Genomic DNA, 24,049 nt, shown 5'->3' with positions numbered 1-24,049 from the left:
TATCCTCTCCTCTCTAAAAATCTGAATATAGCCTACGTTCACTTTTCTTCAGATCTTTGCTCAAAAGTCAGTGTGATGGTATCAGAAACTGTGATCCCTTTCCAAGTCTTAGCACACATTTTCCTTGCCTCACTTAACATCCCCCCCAGAATTAAGCTTTTTTTAAAAAAAGATTTATTTATTTATTCATACAGAAATGGGGTACAGGCCAGAGATGCGGAGGGTGAGAGGATTCACCAGCGACAGAGCGGGGAGCAGAACAGGCAGATCAACGAAGTACACAGCTGAGGGGAGTAGCGGGCGGGTCAGGAGAGGTCTGCCATGCCATGTGGTCACCTCCAGGGCAGGCGGGAATCGAACTCATGTGGAAGTGGCTTTAGCTTCTCAGTGCAGTGCTTTAACCCGCTGCGCCACCAGGGAGGGCCGAATTAAGCTTTTTTTAGCTTACCATTTTATGTCTTTATCTAGTAGGTATACTGTGTGTCTTCCTTAATAGAATGTGAGCTCAACAAGGACAGAAATTTGTAAACAAAATTTGTTATATCTCTATCACCTAGAATGCTATCAGGTTTATCAGCAGTTCCTTCAGTATATAGTCCAGAAGGAATGAGTACATAGAAAAGACAATGAACTGGGGGTAGGGGGGTGGGGAGGAAATCAAGCAGAAAGTTCCTGTTTCTTCCATAACTAGGAGAGATTGGGCTGAATGTTAACTTTGGATAATAAGTGTGGCTACAGACTTTTCCTACTCGGGAGAAGTCAGGAGGTAGGTAGAAGCAGTGAAAGCAAACTCTGGAAGACTGAACCTGAATTTCGCTGATTCCTCAGAGGCCACAGCATCAGCAATGCGGTGAAGACCAAGATATCCTCTTGGGGACTGAACTCTGTGAGATGGAAAGTGCATTGGGACAAAGCACCAGAAGTCTTGGGTTTAGAATTAACAGTACTGAACTATGTGGCAAACACTAATCTCTTTAAGCTTGAGCTTTTGTTTTTGGAAGGCTGCTGATAAAATAAAAAGAGTTCATGAATTTCGGCATATTTATTCTCAATTTCCTTCAAAAACTTTCTACACTATTTTGGAAATAGAGTTTTCTATCTCAGGCCTCTGTACTTTGCCCAGAGACTTATGGCAAGATAATTATATGATCAATGAAGAAACTAAAATTGTTCAAAGGCTCATAGCGAAAGATTAGACTAGGTTATATGGAGGAAATAGTAAAGAGAGAAAGGCAAGAGCAGCTAGACTCTTACTGATTAAATCAGAGTTTCAGCAAAAAAAAAAAGTAATTAAAGTCAAATATCTATACAATATAGTGATCAGGGGTCAATCAACTAACATAAAATAAGTGGTAACAGATTAAAGGAGGACAATGAAGCAGTACAATAACAGTAGAGCACTTCAGCACCCAATTTACCTCATTGAATAGAACATACAGACAGAAAATTAACATGGAGCTAATGATTTTAAATGACTTATTACACAATATGGACTCTTTAGAAATACACAGAGCTTTCTGTCCTCAAAAGAACTGGATCTTGTGGTTTCCTATAAACACATCCTGCCTACAACACCTGAACTATGCTCATTTTACAGAAGTTAACACTTGTTTCACACTATGGGACTATGGGACATTTAACTATCTCCGCTATTAATTTTTAATATCTACTTCTACAGAAAAAATAACATGGGGAAAAGGATTACTAGAGCTTCTTTCAAGGAAAAGTATCATGGCATTTACTCTAGTCATCGGCTAACCTACTGACGGCCAACGGGGCTGCTTCTTTCCTAGATTCTCTGTCTTTAAGTAGAAGACTCAAAAGGGGTAAACAGCTGAGAGCCCCACCCTGAAACACTGGGAAGCAGAGGGGCCACATGGATAGGAAGTGGGGAGAGGGAACTGAAGATGCCTCTAGAGGATGAGAGGAAATGAAACAGATAAATCAGGGAGACTCCAAAGGACATACAAGAAAAGAGAGAGTCTCCTGAGGGATGTAAACAGTCTTGATTATTAACTTTCCAATTTAGTCCCCAAGAAATAAATAGTTACTTCATTTTCCATACTAGATTAGCCATGTATTTGAAAGAGGAACAAGAATAGCACGCTGAGATATACTTCATACTGAATAGTTCCAATGGACTTCACTCTGGTAAATTATAGAACCACACAATTGTGCAGCCAAATGTCTGCTACTTGTTAAACCACATTGACGTATCCTAAAAAGAATTATTGAAATGTCGGAATTTTTACCTTTATATTTTCATTTGGCCTACCTTATTTTGTTCCAAATTATGTTTTGTTTCAAGTAAAATCCCCTTTCCTTATCAATCCATTTCCTGTTATTATTTCCCTTTTCCAAGCCTTTCTCCACATTTTCTACACTGGCAGTGAATCAAGCTAGAAGTGGACATCTAGTAAGAGGAACACATTCTGCAAACACATTCCTATAGAGTAGCTACTATTGAGTCTCCTTTCCTCTAGTTCTTTCTGATGTCATTATCAGGAGCCTTGCTGGTAGAAAAGGAAGTTGGGAAATGAACTTGGAATGTAAAGGAAAACAATCCTGTTTTCTAGATTGTTATTGATAATCTCAGTTATCTATATGACATTTTATCACTCTCTGCAACACTTCTGGAAAGCTAATCTTTACTGACCTTACTCTTACTCTATTTTTATTTCAAGTGGATTCTATTATACTTTCAACATCTATTACTTATTTTATGACTCTATTTTACTAAATCAGTTGCCAACTTAGTTAATTATATACTTAATTGTATAATTACATTTAATTGTATATATAATATATGCCCCCTAAGCTAAATCTCTGATAATACAACACATAATACCCCCAACAACACTGTTGATTGCATTTTCACTACACCTTTATGTTTTAGTTATTAGAGCCATTTTTTACATTTTGATTTCCTGTCACTCACTTCTGCTCTAAGAACTCTTCGATCTATACCATATCTCTACAATGTTTTGATAACCATCCAGTGAGATGAAACCTTTTGCCTTACTAGGTGAAATCATGTTACCTTTTGTACCTTGTTCCTTATCTTCTAGGGCAATCATTCCCCCAAAAATGAAAAAATCATTTAAGTTGACAGAACATGTCAAGTTGGATGAATTATTATAATAATATGTCATATATTGCCAAGTTTAAAAAGCTGCTTTTACCCTATCCAACCTTCTTTTCCCTCAGACAGCTTTCTGTTTGCTCTTTCTCAGTCCTTAAGAATTGCCCTTCTTGTTAGGAAGTTCTCAGGAGTAAAGATAGTGCTCTTGTGTGACTTCACACATTTGCTTAAGTGTGAAGACATCAGCACATAGCAGAACATGTGTAACATGTTAATTACAACCTTCAGGACACGCCACAGTAAGAGCTCAACTACAATGGCTGCCAGATGTGGCTGGCCCTCCAAGTGAGCCAAGAGTTTTAAAAGTATTTTTTATAAAGTCTTTCCAAGTTAACTGTAAAGAACTTCCCTTTTCCACTGCTCTTTTAAGCATCTAAACTTAGCTTATCTTTAGGATTAAAGACTTCTGTGTTTTCCTTTATTCTTTATGTAAATTGTGTCTCCTTTGTCTTATATGTCAAGCAGGTGTTCAAGGAATTCCATTAGACCTCCAAGGACAGAAGATGAAAAATTTCCCTCATAAATAATAGTGAATAAAAAAATCAAGGTTTAAATAGTACACATCACCCACTTTTCCAGATGTTACCTTTGCTCACCACCAATAAGCCTCCATTTACTATGGGCAAAGATTATGTGCTACTCACTAAACATCTCACTCTGAAAGTCTGCTGTACAGCAAAAAAAAAAAAAAAAAAAAAGATCATCGAACTAGAAATCTCTTAATTTAACTGAAGTCTCTGTCATGGATTCCAATTATAGTACTTATGCAAATGTCCTTTAAAGAAAAAAAGGTGGAGAAAAATCAACTATGTTGTTAGCTCAAGTAATCTATTAAACTGTTATTTGTGAATTTAAGAAGCTGTTATTAGCATGCAACTCAATCCTAGGAAAGCCCATTTTAAATACCTCAAAATGGAACCCACAAAATTTGTTCATTTCTTAGAGAAAATACAAATGTTCAGAAAAATGACAAAAGGGGACATATTGCAGAAGAATGATATAAAAGATGGCTCTTTTAACTTCAATATGTTAAAATGACAACCTGTGATAATGCAAAGACATACAGTTTGCCTCGCAACTATTCCCTTACCCATGTGCTTAGCTAAACACAGGTTAGATCAGGAATAAGAAGTGCATATTGGTTTAATTATGCCCTTACATATTCTAAGATGAGGTCTAGAAAAAAAGGGTCAACTACTGACAGTGTTTTTAATGGAGGTCTACTTCATGTATAGTTGCATCTATAAATTTATAAATTTTCTACTCAATCCACAACCTTGCTCCTAATAGTTGGAATAACAACTATGATAGCACTCTAATGATACGTGCAGTGGCTTATTAAAAGCACATATACAAGAGATCTTCAGTATAATGCTTCAAAAATTTGGATATAAAGTTAAATATTCATAAAGTGAGTCATCAAAATATTTTTAAATTCAACTTCCTACATTTGCTGGAAGCCATAAATACTTGAAAGTGAAATAGTCCAGCACTCAGAACAAACTTAAGGATATACATTGAGTATATCCTACATGTGGATGCGACAATGATTCTCGCTGAGTATCTTTTATTCTATAGTCTCAAACACGTCCCCATATAGGTAGCCCCAAAGTCTGGGCCAGGAAAGATACTAAAAAGCCTAGTTATAGTCAAACATAACCTGAATTATTACCCAATCCCACTTTAATGTTAATAAAGTTGGTTATTTTGATTTGTCATGTGAGTTTCAATTATCTCTACACATGAGAGTACTAAGTGGTGTGGTGATCACTTCAAAATCTCTAAAATTTATTAGTGCATATTATTTGAAGTTGTATCAACCAGAAGAACTGAAATCAGAAATGGTTAGAAGAGGCTCACTCTAGTAAGTATAGGGTAGGAATGAGAGGTGCAGAGAAAATTGTTAATTTCTTCCATTTTCTTCAATTGTTTTATAACATAAATTTCTTCTTTTAATGCAAATAATGTTAAGAAATGCGACTATTTTCCTGATGGTAACTGTTCAAAATATGAAGATATAAGTCACCAAATCACTATTCAGAAAAGATCACTGTTTCAAAATAATGGAAACTATTTGTCTAAATAAAAGGAAGGTGGTTCATTAAACCATGGTCCCTCCACATGATGGAATACCAAGCAGTTGTGTTGAATTACAAACTCTAGGACATCAAATTTACTCATCAGGTCTAGTACTTTACCTGTCATTAGATGGAAACGTGGGCAGTTCTATGACTTTCGGGATAACATTCGCTTCTACATTCTTTTCATATCATGAAACATGGCCTTAGCTCCCAAACCTGTATGTATCCACAAGTAATAATCCAAGTGTTCAGCCTCAATCAGATACAATTAGTTTTCCTCTTAGGGGAAAAGCATGTTTTTACCAGTTGCCCACCTTGACAAAAAGCAAGGTTGGCTCTTTCTCTCACCGTCTTTTCCTAATTCTCACAACCTTTTTACCTCTTTTTTTGTGAGAGCAGAAGAGGAAAGAGAAAGGAATCAGAAAGCTTTTGTTTGACTGGAGTTGTTATAACATAGCTTCATACTCTATGGGCTGATAGTTGTTGTAAACATTCTCATGGGTGAAACTCCAGCCCATTATTAGGAGATATTTTTTTCTTAAAATTTTCTTAAACATGCAAAGTACACCTGAGGACTCACTACAGTTCTTTGGCAGATCTGCGAGAGCTAATGGTATGTTATCGTAACCATCTTTAATCCATCCTGTATCTCCTCAGGTATGCAGGAATGTCCAGGGGCATAGTCAACATTTACCATCATCATTGCTATGTCTAATATATTTCTTTCTTTTCACACTTTTATTTTAAATTAAATTTACTGAAAAGGTTATACCATCTACTTTTAAAATTAATTAGTTTTCCTTTTCCTCTCATCTATTTTTAATATAAGAGATGATTAAAGTTAATGAGGTGACAGGCAGTCTGAGGACTCCGCAGGCTGGCAGAGGAGTGGCTATTCACTCATGAAGCCTTCATTAAGCAAAGGCTTAACATACACTTAAATACATAAGTTACTATTTCCACAAGCGGGACAGACTATACTCCCTCAGGCTCACAGCTAAGTTTCCACACATTCTAATTCAAAGTAATAGATTCCCATCTCCCAATACCAAGTTTTGAAGGATTTAGGAGAAAGACTAAAGTCAGCCCTTATGGTGCCAGACTGGATGATCTAATCTCTCTGTTTCCGGCTACTTTCCTCCTTCTCTGGGCCATTAGTTCCTCGTTAGCCATTCCACCACAGCCAGGAGGGGAGGAAGAGAGGGGTAGGCACAGGAAACAGCTATTCCCGGAAAATTTGCAAATGCCAAAAATGAGATATGACTGTAATGCATGTAGTGAACTGAATCACGGCCCGAAAAAAGACATTCGCATCTTCATCCCAGGAAACTGCAAAATGGAACTTATTTGGAATGAGATTTTTATAGACATGCAATTAAGGATCTCAAGACGAGACTATCCTGGATTATCTAAGTGGATGGCAATTGTCCTTATAAAGACAGAAGAGACAGAAAAGAAGGGCATGTGAAGACAAAGGGGAGATTAAGAGGGACAGCCAGAAGCCAAGGAATGGCTGGAGCCACCAAAAGCTGAAAGAGGGAGGGAAGAAATTCCTCCTAGAACATCAGGTATGTGCAAGCTTGCGAATACCTCCACTTGAACTTCCAACCTTCAGAACTCTGAGAGGTTAAATTTCTGTTGAAGTGGTCTAGTTTGTGGTAAATTGTTAAGGCCACTGTAGGATGCTAATGCAATGTACTTCATTTCGTAATAATGAAGGCATGAAGTGAACCACAAAATCGAAATTTGGATTCACATATTCATGTTCTTCAAAGAACAGAAGAGTATTTTATGTCATTGACGTAGCATGGTGGTGGTGGTGGTGGTGATGATGGTTGATGATGGTGATGATGGTGGTAGTGATGATGGGTGATGATGGTGGTGGTGGTGGTGGTGGTGGTGATGGTAGTAGTATGTGTGTGTGTGTGTGTTTCTTCTATAGAACATATACAAGCAACACTTTCCAAAATACAACTCAACTTCATTATGTAGGTACAATCTAAAACCAGAATCTCCTTTCTCTACACATGATTGGACTTAACACACACCTAGGGGATTTTCCAACTAAACTAAATTTCCACTGGTATAATAGCTATCTTTAGAAAATATGTAGAGCATAAATAAAAGTTTTAAGGTTTGCTAAACAGCTAAATATGTTTCAGACACTGCCTCACTTTTTAAAAGCATACTCAATGTTGTGAGTCCCTGTCTGGACTGCCCAAGCCTAACCTCGCCCTCTATTGGTGATTGTCAAAAGTGAGTAGACTGCTACCTATTAGCATAATATATTCTTATAAGCGTAAGAATCCTAGTTAAAGGGGAAAATGGCTCAGCCCACCTACAGATTCAATAAATCTAGGTTAGACCCACATCCTAACTTTAAAAAAAAAAAAACATTTATTTATTTATTCATACAGAACTGGGGTACAGGCCAGAGATGCAGAGGGTGAGAGGATTCACCAGGGACAGAGTGGGAAGCAGAACAGGCAGATCGACAAAGTACACTGCTGAGGGGAGCAGCGAGCGGGTCAGGAGAGGTCTGCCGTGCCATGTGGATCTCCTCCGGGGCAGGCGGGGATTGAACTCATGCAGAAGTGGCTTAAGCTTCTTAGTGCGGAGCTTTAACCCGCTGTGCCACCAGGGAGGGCCCCCACATCTTAACTTTTAACTGCTATCTAGATAACGGAGATATTAGACCAAAATATAAAGTATATAAATATAAAGTGTAACATAATGTCCAACCAATAGTGCCTTGTTTCACTGTCAAAAGAAGAATCCAACTTACCCAGACATGTGCCAATTCTAGGAGCACTGAGCTGTGACATATAAAACAACTGGAGTTTGGTTAGATTTAAAATCAAACTCCAGCTACTTACAGTGAGATGAAATTCTTATCTTCGCTTACCCTTGTGATAATTCTCCATTTGGATACAATTTATGACCTTGATCTTGCCCCAAAAGGGAGCATGTTTTTCTCATTCACTGCCTGAAAAGAAGACACAAATTTTGAGTGAAGAATTCAAAAACTGCTTGTAGTACCGTCTTTCCATGTCACCTGGCGGCTCCGGCCTCAGACTAAACAAAACAGCCCAAAAGCACCGCACACCCTCCTCTCCCTGCCTGAAGTTACTATGACCGGTGAAGGTCCGGTGAAGGTAGGAAAATGCTCTTGGTTTAATTTTAGAACTCAAAAATAGAAGATACCTATTCTTAGTCCCACAGAGCTACTGCAAGTTCTCACCTCATCAAGGTAAGGGGGAAGAGCTACCAGAAACAGTGTGTAATGACAAAGGCTCACTGGTTACCTTGTCCGTTGTACGGTACGTGAACCATGTCCCCTTTGCCCCTGGATAAAGGACTGGAGCAGCCTTAAAAATGAAGGATTCAGGCTCTCCCTGATGGAACAGCCATGGGGAGCACTGCTTTGTGAAGCTAAGCCAAGCCGTAGCCGCTTCAGTGCAAGTTAAATCCCCGCCCAGAGGTGACCCACATAGACCGCAGACCTCTCCTGACACGCCCACTGCTCCCTCAGCAGTGTACTTCGTCCATCTGCCTGTTCTGCTCCCCACTCTGTCTCTGTGAATCCTCTCGCTGGCCCTGCACCTCTCGCCTTACCCCTTTTTGTATACACAAATAAAGTCTTTTTTTAAAAAAAATGAAGGATTCAGTATGCCTTGTTCAAAAAGGAGCAATGATGTAATATATGTATATAAAATACATAAAGTGTAAAAATCTGAACATTTCAATCCTAGTCTTAAGAAGTTTCATCATTCAATGAACCATATATTTCTGAGTGTCATTTTTCTTATCTTTAAAAGAGTGAATTATATCTACCTTAGATATTTTTATTTTGTTTTGTAAGCTAAACGAAGAAGCCAACCATTCCCTTTAGCTTCATATTCCATCCCAAATATCCAGCCCAAAATGTTTGTTATTAGAGTGAACAGAATGATAAACAAAGAAGAACTATAAGTTATTAGTCTAGCCCACACTTGTTCTTAATAGTCAAATATCTACATTTTCATAATTTCATCTATTCTATTCATAATTCTGTTCATGAATTCCATCCATAACCCCTTCTCTATTCTTAGGGACAAATCTCATTCTTTGGCTTAGTTTCAGAGGAAAGACCTATGTTCAGCTCATAGCTATGTTCAATTCCCTGACACCAGATGAATTTGCTGCTGGGCTCCCAGCTCTTCAGCACCTTTCTTATACTCGTCTCAGCCCTGCATCTACGCCTTCTCCATTTTCCCTGATGCATGAAGCTAAGAGTATATTGCATGATTCTGTGCTGTGCCTCCTGAAATTCTATTTTCCATCTTTTTAAATCCCTTTAAGTCTTCCTGCCAAGTTCTCAGCCACAGCTTCCCACTAACACAATCTAATTTCCAAATTCTCATGCATATCCTGTACCTTCAATCAAATCCTAATGCTTTCTGAACATTTAACATTTATGTCTCTGTCTGGCTTCTTCTCATTTCGTCCACAGAGTCAGATTGCTAGTAATGCTGTTATAAACCTTAACTGATATAAAAATTACCACTGTCAACCCTCTCATTTTTATCCAGAACTTTATTCTTAAACACAGAATAAATTTATAATAGTCACAAAATATTCCAGGGAAGAATGGTAACTGCTTCCCACTAATTAATGTGAAACTTTAATCTTTCAAATCCATCTTTTATATAATTAGCAGTAAAAAAGAAACAAGGAAGCATTGTACCTCCTTCCTAATTTATCCTGAGTACTGGGATGCTCAAACAACTATATGTCCAATTTTAAGCCAGTCCTAACTATGTTATTGAAAATGCATCAATTCATATGTACTGTGTAACAAATATAATTAAGTCATGGAAAGCAGGATAGAAAGGACCTTGGTATCACATCCTTTAACACAGCTAAGCCAAGTAGGAACCAAGCCATCTTTTCGCCAGAGGTACAGTGTGTAGGATCTCATCACCAGTTTTTCACTTATGTAAAACTTCTATCCCAAGTCTATCCCAGGTCAGGACATGTCTTCACTTCAGGACAGAGATCTAGCACACAACCATTTAAGGAAATTTAGCAAACCTCACATGTAGCAAAATTTAGCAAACCTACTGTGGACTGAGAGTGCTGTCCTCCCAAATTTTTAGCCTTAGTCCTCAACACAACTGTATTTGCTCAAAGCTCTCTCTCCTCATTGTTCTTTTTCCTTCCTCCTCGATCCTTCCTCCTCAGAATCAAATATCTATATTCCTTTTTAAATCACCCCTTTCTTTGTAATAGTTACTTCTATGTACTTTACAATTTACTGTCAGGCAAATTTGGGGGATGTTGGGACCCACTCAGTTATATACATAGAATCTTAGAAAGAAAACTAACTCCATAACTTATAACAAAAACTCCCTACCTTCAACCTCTCATGCCCTCCATTGAAGTTATCCACAAATAAGAAAAATGTGGAGATTATGAAAGGCCCTCAGATCCAAAGTAAACCCTGAGTGCTGTATTCTAATCCTGAAGATCCTACTCTCCTTGCTAGTAATTGATTCAGAGGAAGGCTTACTGTCTTTGTTTCACTAGGAAAAGCTAAATACTACAAATATTTGAAACAAAGGAAATTCAGTTCAGGGAATTTTCACAACAGTGATTGAGGAGTTAAAAAATATTAGACAGGGGGCCCTCCCTGGTGGCGCAACAGGTTAAAGCACAGCACTATGAAGCTTAAGGCACTTCCGCATGAGTTCAATCCCCACCTGCCCCAGAGGAGATCCACATGGCGCGGCAGACCTCTCCTGACCCGCCCACTGCTCCCCTCAGCAGTGTATTTCGTCCATCTGTCTGTTCTGCTCTCAGCTCTGTCCCTGGTGAATCCTCTCACCCTCTGCATCTCTGGCCTGTACCCCAGTTCTGTATGAATAAATAAATAAGTCTTTAATATATATATATATATATTAGGCAGGAAGAAAGAGACACAACCAAGCCACAGCTCTTCCTCCCCCCAAACTGGACAAGAAATGGGAGTGGGGTGCTTCTACAGAGTCCAGTGACCTGAGTGATCTGAGAATTTGGATTTGTCACCAGTCCATCTGGTGGTGTTAGAGTCGCAAAGGAGACATATAACAGCCAGAGAGAGAACTAAAGCAGAGCAAGAAAGAGAAATACCCTTCTTCCTAAGCTAGGCTTCAGCTTCTCCCTATGGTTTCTCCTTTGGCCAAACCCAGTGAGAAGTTAGTTTTTCTAAAAGCCTCCAGAGGTCCCATCCATATTGGCAGGGAGCTAAGAGACCAGAACAAGCAACAAAGAGGAATTTCGATGACAAATGAAAGAAACTTCCAAAATTTATTTTGTCATAAAATTGACCACAGAGGAAGGGATGACTCCTTGTGATGGAGGAAAGAATAGACAGGAGACATCACAAGACCGACTCACACAAGGAGTTGGGGGTGGTAGAAGGGATTAGCACAGCCATTGATCCAGCTATAGAAATCAAGATCCTTAGGCACCAAGGCCTAGATTACAAAGCATAATATCAAAGCAGCTGGCAGACTGCTGTAGGGGTGTCCATCACAGACCCACAAGGGGAAAGATAAAGATGTGGAGATGGAGCCCTTTGTGGGATCTCCTGTCCCTTTTAGATTAGGTGCACAGACAGTGGGCCCCTCCCAAAGAGAAGATGTCTGTATCAGGGCAGTCTGCCCTAGCTGGGGCAGCCACTCCTCTGCCCACCTGTGCCTATGCAGGCTTCTTTCTACCCACTCTCTCCCTCTACAGGGCAGTAGCCTCCTGCCTGCCCATGACCTGCACCTGCCAGGGCTTCTCTGCATTGACCTCCCTCAGCAGAGGCAGCCTTCCTAAAGCTGCCAGACTGCAACCATGCAGGTCTCTCTCAGCAAGCCTGTCCCTTTTAGGGCAGTGCTTCCTGCCCACTTATGCCTATGCAGTTTTCCAATACCCCTGTCTTTTTCCCTAATAAACCTGCTCTTTAAATATAACTAACATCTCTGTCTTGTGGAATAACTCCCCTGGGAACTCGCTGTGTGCTGCTGAAGTGGGAGCTCTGGTGAAACCTTCCCCAGAGTGAACCCAAGGACCCCACAGAAAGTCCAAAATGACATCACTTCTGTGGCACATAGTCTGTATGAGATGCCAGGAGCTGCTGTAGCAAAGGTGTGACTGTCGAGGGAGCAGGAGCAGGGAGCAAAAAATAAGCCAGCTCCCTTCACAGTGACACTTAGCTGATGAATTAAGCTACTCAACTTTAAAGCTTTTCTTCTGTGGACGATGTTTTTTCTTATTATTTAAACCATTTAGGTCATTTTTCTATTTCTAAAAGTCAAATCCATCCTAATTGACATAGACTATCTTCTAAATATTCCCTACAGAAACTTTTGTTAAATACCTCAAGTAGTATTTCTATAGTATACGAATAATTGAAGCAAGTAAAAAGATGAAACTTGAAGCAAGGTGTCAAAGCAAACAAAGAGTGCAAGTCTGAATGCTTAGTTCTAAGGTACTGGGAGAGTCTGTTAAATCTGCACAGGCCATGATAGTAGACTGAACATCTCAAAAGACTTGTTTTTGTGAGAGTTGCCAGGTCAGCAAGTCTAGCTATTGTGCATATGTGATTGTCAGCGAATGGTTTGGCTTCCTCTACCATCTCAGTCTTTTGTCTTGTTGACTAGAGTGTCAAATGCTCTGGCAGTGGGTGGACACATATCAGGTAGTGACTTAAGGCAATTCCAATGTCCCCATTGTTCAGGTCTAGACAGGTGCCCAGCTAAGATAAGAACTCCAGAATTATCATTTTTACCTTAATCTGTCTTCCTTGATTCCATCTTGAATCAGATTCTCACAACAGCAGCTTAGGAGAGATGTTATTTTGCTGGATCAAAAATTTACACTTTACTCTTTTTTAAATATTCATGTTAAGAACATGAGCCTTAGATTTTATATATGAAGACATTTATATTTACATATCCACCAGAAGTGTTGTGAAGTGGAAGAAATCAACCATATTTCTCATGAATTATTAAACACAATCCCTTTATATGGGTGATAAGATTAAAAAATAAAGTGGGGAAGGGCAAAAGTGAAGTGAATTCAAACTTGACCTGTACATGGGCCCCAAAGGGATTCTGTGACCTGGGATAACTGTGATGCTTCCCACTTTGAACTTTCTAGATGATCAAATTACACTATAAACTGCACAGGACAATGTTAGATAGGCATTTATTAAGAGATTTTAAAAAGAGAGAGATAAAAAGCTTATCTCTGGATTATCTCAATTTAAATATAATTCACTGCAAAAGGTTACTTGGACCCTGACCCACCTACCTACTCCAGCTAGACCTCATTGCTATCCATATGCTCCCACAATAACACAATAAATAAATATCTATCCCTCCAAGCAACTCAAATGAGTGACTACAAGAACTACAGCTCAGTTTTCTACCGCAGAACCTAGTCAAGTGCCTTAACATCATGCAGTAAGCCTGCAACTGAGTATCTGGGAGTGGATGAGCATTGTTACTTTTGTCTAGCTTTTTTCTGCATTCCCTCCTCTCAATGGGTTTCATAGCTGCGGGTTGCAGGATGACAGAATAAGGCAATTCGGTTTACAAAGTCACAGACTTGAGGAAATGTGTTTTGTCGAGACCTTAATATCAAATGAACTTAAAGCGTTCCCTGTTGGAATGTATAAAATGTCATTCTCTGAGATTTTCACACCTACACAACTTTTATTGGAAATAGTCTGCATTCTCTTCCACAATATTTTCTGCCTGGAGAAAAGGGAACTTTCGTCTTAAAGTACCAAACACAACTCAGGAAGAACTATGGAAGAGAAGAAATGAGCGCAAAAGAAAGGAAAGAAAGACAAAAGGAACTGTGGTGACAGACGAGACAGGTGGGAACTGGTACTCATATCGAAAAGACAGAAAAAAAATAAAGCTGTTTAAGTGTTTATTTTACTTTAGTATCCTTTATTTGCCATTTGATTTTTTTTAAAGATTTATTTATTCATATGGAACTGGGGTACAGGCCAGAGATGTGGAGGGTGAGAGGATTCACCAGAGACAGAGAGGGAAACAGAACAGGCAGATGGTCAGAGTACACTGCTGAGGGGAGCAGCGGGAGAGTCAGGAGAGGTTTGCACCTCCAGGGCGGGAATCGAACTCATGCGGAAGTAGCTTTAGCTGCATAGTGCTGTGCTTTAACCGGCTGCGCCACCAGGGAGGGCCTGCCGTTTGATTTTTATCCTCAGTCTGCACAGTTTTCAAAGAAGTTAACTCTGGACTGTAAAATGCCCTTTGTGGAATTAGTCCACACACACACACACACACACACACACACACACAGTAGCACTGATGTTGAGAAATAAGTATTCCAGGAATGGCTATTATCCATTAAAAGTGTTATCTCAACCTCCTCATTTGTTTATTACATATTTAGTGAAGATGAATACCTATGGCATGAATAATATTCCCTTTATTATTATTCATTGATATTTCAAGTGTTTAATTCAGTTAAGAATTTGCCGCATTTTATCAGATATCTGAAAGCATGAAGATTATGCAGACGCTCCTGCTTCCCGGGCTGGACCTATTCCCCAGGTGCTCGGTGCCCACAGGAGGACTGAAGAGCCCTATTGAAATATGGGTAGTTACCCCAAGACAAACCTGGCTCTCCGTCAAGGTCGATATTGTGCCATTCTCATCAGTAGCTAACTCTTAGGTTTATGTGATCTAGCCCATTCTCAAATCTATTCTTTAGAATGCTAAGACCCCTTGAGTTTCTTTCCTTACAGATGTTCAGAATTCTACCAAGTAATTGACAACTTCCCACCCCACTAGAATCAGCAAGTTCAGGGCTTCCTTGGTGGTCTAGAGTCTCAGCTATCACCACTGCAGCCTGAGACCCATCCCCCACCAGGGAGGTGACCCACATGATGCAGCAGCTCTCTTCTGTCTCACCCACGGCTCCCCTCAGCAGTGTGTTTCAGTAAGCTGCCTGTTCTGCTCCCCACTCTGCCTCAGTGAATCCTCTCAGCCCCACACTTCTCGCCTGTACCCCAATTCTTGTATGCATAAATAAACAAGTAAATAAATCTTTTTAGAAAATCAACAAATTCCCAGATTTGCTTCTGAAACATACTTATTTCTCTGTTCTGAACATCTAGCTATTAACCTATATCCACAGTGCTGGTCCAGTCTGTGTTCTCAGTGCTTCTAAAAATACCTCCCCTAAGTATCACATATTAGCATATCTTCTAAACATTCCTCTGAGAATTAGAATCCTGATCATAATTCTGGTCAGGACTGACTAGCTTTTTTTTCAAAGGCCTGAAGTGATATGCTTTCATAAATATCTAAAGGAAGTTACAAAGTTTGCTGCTCTTGAGTTTATTTCCCCAAAAAGAATAAGCTTTGCCATGTATGTAGAGATTGTGCAACAACTAAATTTATTAGCATAAAATTATTTAGAAATAACATAAAAAACAATTGTGTCGCATAGAAAAGGATTTTAAGGAGGATTTATATATCATAGTCAAACCAAGTCAGGCGTGTTGTGTATGAACTTGAGGCGGTAAATTCGAAAGGGGTGGGGGTTGGTCCAGAAGGAGGGAATTGGCAGGACCCTATTCAAGGCAGTGCTGAATGATTTTAAGAAGGGTCTAGGGATCAGCCCTAGGTAGCCTCTGGGAAGCATTGTTTATGTGATTTAGCCATACCCTGTTAGAATTTTTCTTTAGATTATGTTAGGAACATCATAATATGAGTCTCCCAGAAGTATGCTCAGGGTGTTATTTCTTTGGAGAACAGAATTAAGAGGTAGCTGGAATATTATATTTTCAAAAAGTACTCATTTGAAGCTCTCTATCTATTCTGAAAATTGATACTGAGTTTTCTGTGTCAAAGTGACCCTCCTGACTTAGATTTTGGACAAAAGTGGTGTGTTTCATCCTCCCAAATATAGTTTTAATAGTAAGGCTTGAAATCTCCTGCAATTTTAGTTTTCTTAGCACCATATTCTTGGTGCTAACAAAATTAACTCTTTATATATTCACCATTAGAAGCTTCTTTATTTTTTTATTTCTTTTCTAAAAACTATTTTAAAAATAATAATTGTTACAAAGAAACTAGATTAAAAGATATACCTTATTCTCAGAATTGTAAGAGCTACTTCATTAAATATTGCAATGTTACCATAACAACAAAAAAAATAGGATTCTACTTACTTCTCTCAAAATCCTCAACATTTAGAAATTATCTACTATTTTATTTAACAGAGAAAATTGATTTTTTAAAATGTTTTTATGCAAAGTTTTGATCTCTGTGGATTTCCCCCTAATACTTGAGAAGTATCACAATCATTACTCCAATTGTGCTAATGTGATAAAATATTCATCACCCTGGTTAAAAATGGAAGGAATCAGGAGTTTTCCATCTGGAAATGCTTTTGTTTTTACCTTCATCTTTTATGATCTTCCCTAATCAAATGCAGAAAGAAAAAAGAAAAGGTTTCTGTGCTTTGACAAGTTGATAAGTATGCCACATTTTGAGATTATGGATGATATATTTGGACAAAAAGGAAAACTTTTACAATGCTGGAGGGAATGTAAACTGGTCCAGTCAGTATGGAAAGCTGCCATATAACCCAGCTAATTGACCGAAAGAATCCACAGGAAAGAAAATCTATATCCCTATTTTTTTTTGCAATGCTTTTGCAATAACCAAAATATGCAAACAACCAAAATACCCCCAAACAGATGAATGAATCAAGAAACTGTGCCCTATATACAAATGATACTCAGTGATCAAAAATGACAAACAAATGCTATGTGTGGCTATTTGTGGAGCTGAAGAGACTGATGCTAAGAGAAATAAGTCAGAAGGAAAAAAGATAAATATCAGGTGGTATCTCTTACCTATAGGGTGTAGAAAACCCAAATAAAGGTCAGAAAGAAACTCTGAAAGTAGACCACAGACATAGATATGAGGCATCTAGACTAGGAGAGGGGAGAGCAGGAAGGAGGAGTGAACTGGCACAGGGGGTCACGGTGATGGGCAGCAGGTGCATTGGAAGAACCACAGTGACCACATCTGAGGAGAGAAATTGTATACTGGCCCAGAACTAATAATGATGTAACCAAAACATGCTACATTTAAAAAATAAAGAAAATTTAATTAAAAATAAAATTTTAAGAATGGTATGCTAAGTTTCTTCCAATTTGGAAATAGTTTGTACCTCTATGGACCCATCATTGTCCAGCATTGTGGACACCAAGATGAGCAAGACCATATAGTTCTTATAGTCCCCCCTTCCATGTTTATCTGAGAATCCTAAAATAAATCTAGTTTCTAAATTTAGAAAAAAAATCAATATTTATAATTGAATATCAGACTTTCATAAGGCAAATTGTTTAGGGGACCCTGAGGATGTACATACATCTAGTAATGTAAAGTCATAACCTCTGCTCCTTTCCAGCACAGAAAACTGTCCTATAGGTAATGTAAATATCATTACCTGACAAGATGCTAAAAGCCATTCAATCAATAAGACTTTAAAATGCATCTTGTCTCAGATATTATAGGACCATTAATCTTTGTGGTGGCATTGAATTGTTCCTACCAGATTAACAAATTGATGCTCTGAGCTGCAGGACACTCCTTTTTACAAGGAAAAGTGAAGTATAGATTATTGCTTTCCAAACAAGAAAGTCTGTCTTGCTTTATACAAAAAAAAAAAATCTCTTATTTCAGATTCACTTAAATAAAAGAATAAGTTCTGTGCATTAAAATGCCAGTTTACTAGCAAGTATTACTTATTATATTAATTTTTAATAGAACATGATTAAACAGCCACCCAATGTGCACTGAGATAGTAACAGAAAGGAAGAGTTCCAATGTTTATTTATTTTACCTTTCAGTTTTGAGAAATATTACATCTTCTCTATTTTTCCTCTTTTTCTTAAGTGCTTTCATCCTTAATATGCTCATCCTTGAAATCATGTACTTTTTGATCAGTGAAAGCTCATCTCAACAACTAACTTCAAAAGGAAAGATGCGAAGCAATGTGACGAAAATAACAGTCATTAGTCATTTCTGAACATTTTTACCTTTTGTCTTACTGGTTATCCTTAATTCTCCAGTACCTCACCTGCCACATCCGATTCTTTTTATAATCATTAATACAATCATTCAGTAAAATATGGAACAAAATTTCATATTATCTTGTCTCTGCTTCCAGGTCTCCTAAATCAGATCGATGATGGACATCTTCTCACCAATGATAAGTAACTATACCCCCTGCTTCCAGTTCATTAGAGATTCACCATGTCCAAACTCCAATCACTTCTCAAATCCTGGTCCAAGACACCATTATTTCATGTTGGATTGTACCAATAGTTTCCTAATGTATCACCTTGCTTTCACTTCTCAAGATAACAGCCAAAAATGGTTCTAAATCTAAATGAATCTAACAATTCAAAATCTAAATTGGAAGGTGTCACTTCCCTACTCAAAACCACATACTCATTCCCCACTTTAGGGAGGGTAAAATCTAAAATTCTATGGTGGCCAAGAAGAACCTATGTGATCTGATTCTTTCCTGCCTTCAACTGCACCATATCACTCACTTTTTCGTGAGTCCAGTTTGAATGATTAGCATTGTTTCACAGTTATAATTAATTAAAACTGCAACTCAGGCTAAACCCCTTAATTGTTGAGAAAAGAAGAAAGTGCAAGTTTGAAACAGAAAAACATTAATCTCAATTTTCAAACAAATAGCTCAAACTCAGACTTAATATCATGTGACAATTAAGTCTTTGGACACGATAAAAATCTAGCTTGATTCCAGTACTACTCAGTGTCTATGTAGACAACACTACAATCAGGAGACAAAGTTAGATACTTTATTTATGCTAAAGGAGAATTTTGTAAGAGATGGTACAAAGGGATCAAAAAGAACATTAGTGAGAATTAGATAAATGGTTCCAGCGTGGATACACATATCTGAATTTTTTTGGTTTCTTTATCCCTAAAATAGAAAAAAAAATATCTCCCCCCGAAGCATTGCTATAATGATTGATTATTATTAATGTATATGATACAAAGAAGGGAATAAATGTATGAATTATTTAGTAGCATTTTGGTTTATTTGTTTCTTTGGTTGGTTTGCTTTTTGACTCACTGTTTTGCACAGAGACCCTAAAGGTGGACTACTGTAGAGATTGAAACAGAGTGAGAGTAAACCTGCACATGAATTTCTGAAATACAATTAGTGGCATATGCACTGTTCTTATGGAAGAAAATTTTATATTAGAAGCAAGAAGAAAGAACCCAGAATGAATTACTATTATTTGATAACTATATGTGGTCTATCATAGATACACATATTTTGTGATTGATTCTAGAACACACACAGTTCTTAGCTCATATCTTTAGTTTTCTTTCAAGAAATTTATGAATTGACCTTTCTATTCCCCTTGTCTCCACAACTATCCCAAAACCCAAACTGTGCCATTCTAGGCTTACTATGGAATAATTTAAATTCTTAGCTTACATCATTTTCCTAAGCTTCACTCGTGCCCTTTTTTTTCTACCTGTGTGCTAGTACCAAAAATATGCCAAGAAAACTTAAAAGTCATGAATAAAAGTAATCTATAGTTGATCTTTCTTAAATTATAAATAAGATTAAGCCTAATAATACATAATTTCTTTCCCCAAATAAGAGATGAACCAAGTAAATTCATCCATCTCTTGGGGTGTAGGACTAGACAGTTTAAGACGCTTCCATTTTATGAGGAGAAACTGAATTTCCAGCATAGGAAACGAAATCACATTATTTCTTTTCATTAGCAACCAACAAAATTTGACACATTTTATCTTAATGCTATGCTATCATTACCATTTTTTAAAATGTCCTATACAAAAAAAGAAAGAAAATTGCTTGAACCCTAGAGACCATTCAGTCACACAGAAAAAGAAATGGGGTAGTTACTCATCCCTACATAATTATAATCAAGACCACACATTTTTCTTTTTTTTGTTAAGATGGAGATTTTGATTTGTATGCTTGAAAAATAGGGAGAGAAGATTAATTAGGTCCTAATTGACCTGTCTTCTTTATGGTTTCTTGTAGAACAGAAACAACAATTTATTCAGTAATGACCCAAGTACTTGTACCACTGCCGCTGTTAGAGGTCAGTCACACGTCTGCAGCCAGCTGCTCTAACTACTCTCCAACATTAATGAATATACAAATAGAATCATTGAATTGCATTCAGTAAGTACCCTTCTGGCCTAGAATTTGCAACATTGATAAGTTAATATACAAGTGTGATGAGGTACCAATTTTATATGGTAGAAGTGAAAACAAATTAAAGCAGACTTCCTGCTGCTCAGGCATTTTCAAGAGTTATTTATAAGGAAGTAAAAAACTATCACTTCTCTTGCACTAAGTTTCCTTGTTAATAGAATGATTCAACAGTTAGTACTGGGCATATTCCCAGGGTCAATGCTTCATTAGAATAAAATTCAGCACCAATATCATTTCATGTATAGAATTCAAATTAAGATACCAGCCTCCATCTCACTTCATTAATACTCAAAAATATACTCTCAAGTAGGTTTACTAATATGCTTATTAGTAACATTTATTTTCTTGGAAGACACAAGTAACTTTATTTCCTAAAATAATTTCTAACAAGTTTTAACATTTTTTTCATCTTTGGCAGTCCTATACTTATACCTCACCTAGTTAAATAATATGTCAAAATGTCCTGACAATTCACCATGAAAATAAAGGAAGCTATGTTGTATAGTATAGATATCTGGATAAAATTCCTCCCTTTAAAAATAATCATCTAAGTTACATAAAATGTTGCTGAAAATCTTATTACATATGCTCTAATGTTTTAAATATATGTTAGCATTATTTATCAGCCATTATGCTAATAAAAGCCATTATGTTAATGAAAGCACTCTATCCTCATAGATGACCCAAATTTCTCAGAATTACATTTTAGCACCTAATTTTATTTCTTTTCATAAATATAGTACTTAGAAGAAGTGACCCCAAAGTCTCTCCTTAGATAATTAAACAGGTATTGAACTGAAGAATAGGTTTTCCATATACGTTAATGAAGATCTAACTGATAATTTCATTACATTTTAGTACATAAAAGTAACTCACAGGAGTTGTGAAAATTTTCTAAATAAGTTTGTGAAAATTTATCAAAGTAATCATATCATCCTCATCAGATCTACTTAAATAACCTATTTAGGAGTCAGTTTAATTTTGTCACTTGCATGCTCTTACCTGATTCAAGCAGCCAAATAAGTAGCTAGAGATTAAAAAGCAAGCAAGCAAAGAAATCTCAAAATGATTGGGGCCCTTGATTTAGCTGTTTGCATTTTCTTAGTATGCTGTCCTTTGAAACTCAGTTGTTTTAGATTTTTCACAACCATTACTTAGCTGTAGAAGAGGAAAATAACCCGAGGATTGAGCAGCAAGTAAAAGACCAATCTTCAGACTTAAAAATCGCCTCCCAAAGAATGTGATCCTGGTCACTCATCTATAGAAGTGCACAAAAATAAACAGATCAGACATAAGCTTTGTTTTTTGAGGAACTGTATAGCCAAACGGTTCTAAGTGTAGTTTCAAAAACCGATACCTATTCAAACTTCAAAACAATCCCTTGGGCCATAAACATTATCGGACATAAAGTCAACTGGAAAAGCTCACCCATGTGCATTCCAGATGTTTCCATGAAGATTAAGCCCAATAATGCCCTCCCCCCACACACACACCCTCCCGTGGCACAGTGGATTAGGACACAGCACTGCAAGAGGGCTGCAGCCGCCTCAGGGCAAGTTCTATCCCAGCCCTGGAGGTGACCACATGGCGGGGCAGACCTCTCCTGACAAGCTCGCTGCTCCTTCCAGCAGTGAACTTTGTCTATTTGCCTATTCTTCCCCCCACTCTGTCTCTGCTGAAGCCTCTCACCGCCCCCTGTACCTCTGGCCTGTACCCCAGCTCTGTATGCATAAATAAATAAATCTTTAAAAAAAAGTGATTATCTTATACCCAACAGATAAGGGTACTACAAATTAAATACCCACTTACTATAATGCTATTTGAATCAGTAACAAAAATGTTTCCCTTTTCCTTTCAATGCTGTTTATAGAAAATTAATTTGTAAAGAAATCCAAATCAATGACTTAGGAATCACAGTAATAAGGAAAATTTTTAATTAAATCAGAAAGCTGTTTAAGGTTGATTATGCTGCGAGAGCATCAAAACTTATTCTAGTTACCAGTTATTTTCTATTACATCCCCAGAGCCATGAAATTTGAGTCTTTGGTTCTAGAAAACATCCACTGAATTTTCAATCCTTCATGTTTTTATTTTACTGTCGAAATTGGGCTTTTCAGAAGGCCTTAACTATTCTTTTGACCTGCATTTCATTACACCAAAGCAATTTCAAACTAATTAAATTTCATTTTCAAAGTTCTTAATTTATTTAATTGGAAAAAGTGTTTGAGCCATAGGAATACTCCCCCTCTTTTAGAATATTCTGATCTCTTCCATTACTTCTAGGTTACTTCTAACTACCTCTCTCCTGCCATTAGCACAGGTAGAGTACCTTCTTCTATTAGAATTTAATGACACTCAGAAATAAGTCATGAGCCCCTACAGGAAAGTATTTCCTTATCCATTTTATTTATTTCTTCCATATTTAAACATTGTCTAGAGCTTCTGATTTTAATTAGAGACACCTAGTGATTAACACCAGCTAATTTACATCCAATTAACGCCAATGAAAAATTACAGGTAGATGAAAGGCTGGGTAGACTCACTCTCAACAGTGGCTACCTGTCTAACTACTACAATCAAATACATTATATTTTCAATTCAGATAATAGAAATATGTTTGTGTAGGGCTTAAGCTCAATTCCTCATTCAAGGAATACTTCAAGTAAAAACACAGGTTTAAAACAAGCAAGTGATATTTTTGTTGGAAAACTCAGATCTCATATCCCTTCATTCTTTCACTATGGTTTCTCTTTTAAAGAACTTTCAGATATATACTGAATATTTTAAATATACAATAAAATTAGTGGCAACAGAAATTTTTGAAATAGAAGTTGCAAAATCATGGTGTTTGTAAGGTCTTCTCTCCCCAAAGTCTCTGTAAAGAATACTTCCTTGATCCTTGATCTGTTTTTTAGCTTTGATCTGTTTTTTAGCTCAGTTTATTTGGTGTTCCTTGGATTATAAATGCATCACTCTAATCACTGCTTCCATATTTACATGAGAATTTTCTTCCTGTGTATCTTCACACTGTTTTCTTCTGTGTATGACAATAACCAAATGAACCTCTTCTCAGAAGTACATCCTAATGGTGTCCAACACAGTCACATTGTAGTAGGGATCCACCTCCTCCAACATAAACTGTCTTATCTTAATTACCTGTAACGGTCAGGGTTACATTCTAGAGTACTTTAGGTAGGAACTTCAACCTATCTTTCTGCAGGACACAATTCAACTGATTGTTATTTATACTTGGTACCCCAAAATTCACATCCTTCCCACCTGCAAAATACACTCACTCCATCTGAATTTACTAAAAGTATTAATACATTCAACATCAATCCTTAGTCCAATTTCTCATTTATTTTTTTAAAGATTTATTTATTTATTCGTACAAAACTGGGTTACAGGCCAGAGATGCGGAGGGTGAGAGGATTCACCAGAGACAGAGTGGGGAGCAGAACAGGCAGGTCGACGAAGTACACTGCTGAGGGGAGCAGTGGGCAGGTCAGGAGAGGTCTGC

The sequence above is a fragment of the Condylura cristata genome, unplaced genomic scaffold (assembly GCF_000260355.1).
Source record: "Condylura cristata isolate star-nosed mole 26May11 unplaced genomic scaffold, ConCri1.0 scaffold00014, whole genome shotgun sequence".
NCBI classification, from domain to species: Eukaryota; Metazoa; Chordata; class Mammalia; order Eulipotyphla; family Talpidae; genus Condylura; species Condylura cristata.
This window is presented reverse-complemented; position numbering follows the sequence as displayed.